Source organism: Echinops telfairi, unplaced genomic scaffold, assembly GCF_000313985.2.
Source record: "Echinops telfairi isolate 266 unplaced genomic scaffold, ASM31398v2 ScPeMD7_5;HRSCAF=22, whole genome shotgun sequence".
NCBI classification, from domain to species: Eukaryota; Metazoa; Chordata; class Mammalia; order Afrosoricida; family Tenrecidae; genus Echinops; species Echinops telfairi.
The window spans coordinates 41849209-41858038 of NW_022103901.1; positions in this window are offsets into that span (position 1 = coordinate 41849209).

Sequence of the window (8830 nt, forward strand, 5' to 3'; positions counted from 1 at the left end):
ATCAGTTGTCTATAGACAGCATTAGTTTTCAGGTGGGTTTTCAAGGCTGTGATCTTTGGGAAGGAGAGCTCTTGGCCTTTCTCCTAAGGCACTTTTCGGACATCTCAAGTGTCCAGCCGTTTGGTTAGCAGTTGAACACAACCACGTATGCCACCCAGGGACTCCATGGCTAATGGAGTTGCAGGAAGTTTTGGACTCCCTGATGCTTATCCCATGGAGATCTTTGGGGTCTTGGAACCTGTTAGGTAGTTTAGCTTAGGGACTGGGGCATCTATTACACATACTGGCCCATGAATGAGTGGCACACTGCGCGTGCTCAGAGGCTCAGGTTTCTGGCCAGGAGGGGAGGTACACCTGAGTGGGCGCTGCACCTGGATTGGCCCACCTAGGCCAGGTAAATTCAGCTCAGCCAACAGGGTCAACCAGGGTCGTCCACCACGCCTCCCACGGAATAAATGAAAAGGCAGGAGCCCAGAGCCGGCCAAGTGACTTTCTGAGCAGCTTCGGGGGAGGCTGCACAGGGTGAGGGGTCCTGTGGGTGTCTGTGTAAACCGGAAACTTCTTCTCTCATAAAACTCACTTGGATCCCTAACCGGTCTTTGGCGTGAATTCTTTCTCGTGGAGCCAAGGACCGAGGTATCCCTCTCCTGCAGTGATCTAACAGAACCCATGTTTACGATCCCAGCTCTAGAAGGGAGGTCGGGGAGGAACAGAGGGTGGGTTGGGATTCTCTGCCTTCCCTCCTTTTCCTGCGACATCACATTTCTTCCGAAGTGAGTAATTTTGCCATTTGATACAGAAACTTTTCCTGGACAATGTTGTTTTTTTCTCCCCTAGTATTGTGGCTACTTCCGTGAGGCACGTTGTTATAACTCTAGAGAGTGACTTGGGAGAGCCTGGAAAATGCTGGGTAGGGTAATTAAATGTAATTAAGTTGGTCTAAGTTGCATCTAGCTTACTTCTTATTAGTTATGTGGCAAGTTACTTCACCCTTGGGACTCCATTTCCTCATTGCTGACATCAGGCTAATAATAACAAACCCACAAGGTGTTAAAGAGATAACATCCCAGAGTGGGGCCTGGGGCAAGATCTAGGGTGTGGTCTGTGCTCAAAAACAGTAGCCTCTCTCCTTCATGAAGGTGAGGGATACTGGTGGCTACCTTTCCCACCAGCTGTCATGTCCATCCATTGAAATATGATTCTGTGGGAAAAACATCCAAATGTCTTTGCAGAGCTTGCCATCTCTATGAATGTCCACCTGGGATCAAGCCTTTATTTAAAAACCCTTAATTCAAGAGTTGGAAAGGCCCATGGTGTCTTAATGTTTGGGGCTCTGCCGTTCCACTCAGAAGCCTATGGGATCTAAAATGTTCCCTTTCTGGGCTCTTTGGAATCAACCCTGATCTAAATACTTTATTTTAATGGTGACTTCAGCCACCTAAACTTGTTGTTTTCTTTGCAAAGAACGCTAAGATTTTGAAAGCAGCCCTCTGCAAACACAAACAGCATAGCCAGCTTCTCATCGAGCCCTGTGTGGATGGATAGTTTTTGCAAACGGAAGAAATGGTGCATTTTCTTATTTCAGGTGGCTGGGATTTGACTGAAACATCTAAGCAGCCCCGAGGCCATGTAATTTAGTGCTCTTGACACCAGTCAGCCATCTGCCACCCACAAGCGCCAACCTTCTTGTCCTTCCCTCCAACTTTGCTTGGAGACAGAACAACTTTATTTTGGAAATCAGAGCAAAGAAGATTCTGAATAAATAAATGCTCCGGTTCATTAGGGAATCATCCTGATATGCAAAGATTATGGGGCAGATCTGTGTTTGAATCCTGTGACTGCCATACCTTAACCCTGCGTCCTTGGTCTAGTCTTTTAACTTTTATTTCTCCAGCTGGCGCCCTGCTGCTGTAGTGGTTACAAGTTGAGATGCTAATTGCCAGTTTAGCAGGTAAAAACTCAGTCGTGCTCCACGGGAAAGACGGGGCTTTGTACTCCCTCAGAAACTCACAAGGGCAGTTCTACCCTGTTCTGTAGCATTACAATAAGTTGGCATTGACTCAACAGCAGTGAGATCACAAAGGTTTTCTTTTCAAAGACCCTAGAATGGCCATGAGCCAGTGTGCATGGCTTTCACAAACCCAAGATGAAAATTGTGGGTGGAGAGCTAGTGAAACGCAGACGTATGTCAGGCTGTCTCTCCAAGGCTCAGAGATGAAGGTCCCAGGGAACAAAACACCCAGTACCTAGACGGGGGCCCTCAGGCGATGGGAGCTGGCTGACTGCTAAAGCCCACAAGAATGGCTTTGAGCTATTTAATCAAATACAAGACAACAGCTTCAAAAAGAAGGTAGATAAAATGTTGTTATATGTCATCAAGTCAGTTCAAACTTTTAGAAAATCACTTTATTGGGGACTCGTATAGCTCTGATCACAATTCATATATATATTGTGTCAAGCATATCTGTATATATGTTGCCCTCATCATTTTCAAAACATTTTCTATTTTCAAAACATTTTCTTTCTGAGCTCTTGGTATCAGCTCCTCATTTTTTTCTTCCCTCTCTTCCCCTCCCTCCCTCATGAACTCTTTATAATTTATCTTTTTTTTTTTTTCATGTCTTACACTGACCACTGTTTCCCTTCACCCACTTTTCTGTTGTCCATTCGCCTGGGAGGAGGTTATATGTCGATCATTGTAAATTGGTTCCCCCTTCTCCCCCAACCCCCATTCCCTTCTCCTCCTAGTATCATCACTACTCTCATGAATGGTTCTGAGGGGTTTATCTGTCCTGGATTCCCTGTGTTTTGAGCTCCTATCTGTACCAATGTACATGTTCTGAACTAGCCAGATTTGTAAGATAGAACTGGGTCATGATAGTTGGGAGGGTGGTGAGCACTAAAGAACTAGAGGAAAATTGTGTTTTTCATTGTGCTATACTGCACCTTGACTGGCTCATCTCTTCCTTGTGGCCATTATGACAGGGGATGTCCAATTGACTACTGATGGGCTTTGGGTCTCCACTGTGCCGTTGCCCTGATTGCTGAAGACAAAATCCTTGCATAAGCAAATGTGGTGAAGAAAGCTGATGGTGCCCGGCTATCAAAAGAGATAGCATCTGGGATCTTAAAGGCTTGAAGATAAACAAGCAGCCATCTAGTTGAGAAGCAACAAAGCCCACATGGAAGAAGCACACCAGCCCGTGTGATCATGAGGTGTTGATAGGACCAGGTATCAGGCATCAAAGACTCAAAATAAAGCAAAAAATAGTATTTCAAACTCTTAGTGACCTGTGTATACAAAAGAATGAAACACTATCCAGTCCCGTACCATCCTCGGCCCATTGTTGCAGCCACTGTGTCAGTCCATCTTGTTGAGGACCTTCTTCTTTTTGCTGACCCTCCACTTTACGAATGTCATGTCCTTTCCTAGCGACTGGTCTCGCCTGACAACACGTCCAGCATACCTAACATGAAGTCTCACCATCTTTGCTTCTAAGGAACATTCTGGCTGTACTTCTCCCAAGACAGATTTATTTGTTCTTTTGGAAGTCCATAGTACTTTCAATATTTTTCCCCAGCACCCTGATTCAGATGCATCAAATTTTCTTTGGTTATCCTAATTCCGTGTCCATCTTTCATAGTCACATGAGGGAATTGAAAATACCATGACTTGGACCAGGCCCACCTGAGTCTTCAAAGTAACATCCTTGCTTTTGAACATGTTAGAGATACTGGACAGCAGATTAATCCAACCCAATGCATCATTTGAACTCTATTGACTGCTGCTTCCATGACCACTAATTGTGAATCCAAACAAGGCAAAATCCTTGACAATTTCCATCTTTTCTCCATTTTCATTGTGCTATTGCCTGTTGGTTCAGTTGTGAGGATCTCGTTTTCTTTACATGGAGTCATAATCTGTGTTGAAGGCTGTCATCTTGATCTTCATCAGCAATGCCTGAGGCCCTCCTCACTTGCAGCACGTAAGACTGTGTTGCCTCCATATCATAAATTGTTACTGCGACTTCCTGATGCCTCATCCTTTCCTGTTGCCCAGCTTCTCTGATTACTTGTTCAGCACACAAGTTGAATGAATATAGGGAAAGAATACGACCACAACACACACTTATGCTGATTTTAAACCATGTTCTGTTCAGACGGCGGCCTCTTGGCCCATGCATAGGTTCCACAGCTGCACAGGGTAGTGTTCTGGAATTTCTATTCTTCTCAATGTTATCAAGAATTGGTTGTGATCCACATGTCCTTGCATAATCAATCAAATGCAAGTAAATATTTTTTGGTATTCCCTGCTTTGAGCCAAGATATATCTGCTTTTAGCAATGATCTCTCTAGTTGCACATCCTCTTCTGAATCTACCTTGAATTTCATGCCAGTTCCCTGTCAATGTACTGCTGCAACTATTGTTGAATGATTTTCAGCAAAATTTTACTTGCATCTATTATTCTGTACTTTGTGCATTCGATGGGGTCACCTTTCTTCGGAATGGGTACAAATATGGATCTCTTCCAGTGGATTGGCCATGAAACTGACTTCCAAATTTCTTGGCAGAGGTGAGTGAGTGCTTCCATTGCTTCATCAGCTTGTTGAAACATTTCAATTGGCATTCCATCGGTTTCTGCAGAGTCCTTTTTTTTGCTAATGTCCTCAGTACAGTTTGGATGTCTTCCATTAATATGGGTTCTTGATCATATGCTACCTCTTGAAATGGTTAAATATTGACTAGAAAGTAGATATGTATTTTTCCACTTTATTTTGGTTTTGTGTGGTCATGTTCGGTGGATGATTTTTTAACAGTGTTGTTTTATATCAGAGTAATTGTGTGTGCTGAGTTAAAAATATCAATCTGCGTTTGGAACGGCAGAAATCATCCTGTCTCTGCACTTCCCATGCCCCACGACACTCACCCACCCACAGGGGCAAAGACATTGAGTGGTGAGCTCTTCCTTCTGCAGAGTTAGTTCTGTATTTTGCTAAGTGAGTGTATGTGTATATGTGCGTCTCTGTGTGTGTCTGTGTGCACGCATGTGCGCACGTGTGTGTGTGACTTTTTCATGCCAGATGTTATTTATCTCTCTCTAGGCCAATAGGTATATAGTTATCTCCCCAAATCCAAAACCGAACTACTGCTTTTAAGTCAATGCTGACTCATAGTGACCCTACATAGCAGTGGTTCTCAACCTTCCTAATGCCTCAACCCTTTCATATAGGTCCTCACGTGGTGGTGACTCCCCAAACATACAATTATTTTCGTTGCTACTTCATAACTGTAATTTTGCTACTGTTATGAATCAAGTGACCCATATGAAAGGATCATTTGACCCCCACAGGGGACACCACCCATAGATTGAGAACTGCTGCTATATAGGGTTTCTTTGACTGTAAATTTTTCAGGAGCTACTTTCTACCTTGAAGCAGCTGGTGGGTTTGAACTATTGACCTTACAGTTAGCAGCTCAATGTCTAATCCGCAATCCTATCAGGGTTCTTAGATGAGGGTATATTCTTTCCAAATCCTTGGACTAAAGGAACACTATTGGCACTGAGTTAGGCAATGGGCTACTAACTATAAGGCCAGCAGTTCAAACCCACGGACTACTCCAAGGGAGAAGCATGAGGGTGTATTTTTCAGTAAAGAAGGGTTATTGATGAGCTGAAGTGGGCTGGGTAGATGTGAGTTGGTTTTGCTCAGGCTGAGATGAGTGCTCTGTAGTTCTCACAGCTGTCTCTGGGGCTCCTTGCAGGCTGCCACCCGGCCCAGGCTTGTTCATGCTAGACAGGGAGAGCTTTGATGGGGCCGTGCCGACAGGGTTAAGCCCACAAGCAGCCTTCCCACCAGCACTAGCTGCTGCAGTTTCCCAGGTGGAATTGCTCAGGGAAACCCAGGCCTCCTGCAAAGCAGGCTGGCATTGCAAATGCAAACGCTTCCAGGATGGGAAGCTATTGGGCCAGAAGTCCAGGAATAGCTCTGGGGACCCCAATCGAGGAGGACTGGAGTAGGTGGTGGTGGGTGGAACAGGGGGAAGAGAGAACTTGTATAGAGGCTCTTGCACAGGGCTGAGAAGGAAAGAATAGAAAATAACCCTTCTCAGGAACAGGAGTTGAATATGTGCTGACCAGCCTCTGAAAAGCAAGAGGACCTTCAGAATGCTCTGTTGGGACAAAGGGTTAGGAATTTGGTAAAAAGTCATATTCCTCCTTACAGCAGGTTCAGTTGTAGGGAGGGAGGGAGGGAGGGAAAGAGGAAAGGAAAGAAACATTTCAACTAGAGTAAAATACTTACATTTTTTAAAATAAAAATAAGCACCAAGCTAAAATTGAAGATTTATCAAGTTGCGGAGATGAGAGGATTTTCAATGGATAAAAATCACAGGATCAAAGATTGATGTGCTCCATTGTATTTTTCAAAAAAAGTCCTTTGATTTAAAAAGAAAATGTTAAAAAAGGAGCAAAATGAGACAAGATTCTAAGCAAAGATAGACAAACCAAGGTTTGTTATTTTTAACATAAAAGTGCTCATACAATCATTACGATAAAACCACTGAAATTCTGAAAGCTAAGATAGACGGGAAATACTTTTTTAAATCACAAAGAGGAAACACAAGTGCTTCAGAAACACTTGGGAAAATGTTCACCCTGACTAGTAATCAAAGAAATGCAAATTAAAACAGAGGTACTAATTTCAGCTAGCAAATATACAACATCTCCAGAAGATGAGAATGTCCCAGCTGATCAAGGTGTGGTGAACCTGACATTCATGCCCTGCCAGATACAGGGGAACTTGTACAGACCTTTGGAAGCAACTTAGCAATCAAGGTATCTCAAGAGCCTTAAAAATATCCACACTTTTTAATTCAACTACTCTACTTCCAAGACAACAATCCTAAATGCAGCCAAAGTTGTTGTTTTGTACACACACACACACACACCACTTCAGTGCTGTGTTAGGACAATGGTGAAGAGGAGAAGGCATTCTCTGTTCCCCCAAGAAGGGGGAAATAAGCGATGGAATGTACTGACTCAAGCCATTCAGACCTATTTAGTGGTGAGTCAGACCAACCTGGATCCTTTTCCAGCTTTGCCTCCTCTGATTCCCCTGGAAATGCTGCCTTAAATTTCTGATTACTCGAACCTATCTGTAAAAGTTAAAATGGGGACCGAATGCCGGGGGCTTAAGTGGAGAGGAGATGTTTTGAGAATGATGAGGGCAATGAATGTACAAATGCGCTTTACACAATTGATGTGTGTATGGATTGTGATAAGAGTTGTATGAGCCCCTAATAAAATGATTTTAAAAAACAAAACATAGCAGGATAAAAGAAAAATTAAACTAATGAAAGTTTGCAGGGTATCTGGCTAAACCTTTGGTCCTTAAGGTGTTCTTTGACCAGGAGCTTCTCCTGCGTTCTCAGTACTGATGTAGCACCTAGAAATGCCCTCTTAGCTTGTTGGGATACACATTCCGAAGAGGCAAAGGATTCTTGTCACTGGAGAGTTCCACCAAGGAAACATTAACAGAGAAATGGTCTGAAGACTTCAGAAAGGCGTTGGGCAGCAGGGCAGATGTATCTGGGCACAGCTATTATACAAGTCCCTGGGGGAGAGCTTCAAGGATGTCTACAAACCTTACTAGCCTGCCTGTCACCATGATTCTTGTGACACTTCCAACTCATTTGGAACTGTATAGGAATTTTGTGCTAAACCCTTGGACTGGTAGGCTGGGGCGATGTTTGTGAATGCCACAGTGGACATGCCATGCCTTCGGTGTAGTGGAAATTCTCTTTGTGCTACTCGCACTGTGCAGGTTTATCAGCAGCGTGTACTGCTTTCCATGTTAGTTAAATGGAAATGAAGGAGCTCCTCTCCACAGCACTAACGGTCTTGTTTCTATCCTCACTGTCAGCGTGTTTTCCTTTTTCAATATGGCAGCCATGCTGCCTCGTAATTGCTCCTTTCCAATAAGCTAAATGTCTTTATATCAATCCTGTTTTCCTTTAATTAAAAAAAATCAACATGCAGCCAAAATGAATGACAATTCCTGGAGATGGTAATCATCATTAACTCTGGGATGGTTACACATTGACTACCTATTTTGTGCCCACTGGATGCACAATAGCAGTCATTCCTCATTACCTATTACCAAACCAAACCAAGAACACACTTGTTAAGTCAATTCTGACTTAACCCTATGTGTGTCAGATTAAAACTGTGTGTCATTGGGTTTTCTTGGCCGATATCTTTTTATTTTAGATACATTTCATTATTTTAGGTGAAAATTTATACAGCGAATTAGTTTTCTAGTCAATAATTCACACACAGATTGCTTCGTGACATTGGTTGTTATCCCCACAATGTGTCAGCACTCTCCCATTCTATCCCTCCAATTTCCCTGCCTTCTTTGCTTCTGAACAAATATTGCCAGTTTGACTTCACAGTGTTCACTGTTCTAAGGGGTACATTCCTAATGGGTGTAATTGTGTGTTTTATAGGCCAATCTAGTATATGGCTAAATGTTGACTTCTGGGAGTGATTTCAGGTCTAGATGAAGAGGATTTCTTAATCTGGAGGAGAAAACAACGAGACCTACAGTTCCAGGGGGACATGGGAGAGGGGGAGGTCGGGGGAAAGGAAGTAGTGTTAACTAACCCAGGGGCAAGGGAAAAACAAGTGATCCAAATCGGTGGTGAGGAGTGTGTAGGAGGCCTGGTAGGGCATGATCAAGAGTAATGTAACCAAGAGGAATTACTGTAATCCAAATGAAGGCTGAGCATGATAGTGGGACAAGAGGAAAGTAAAAGGAAATAGAGGAA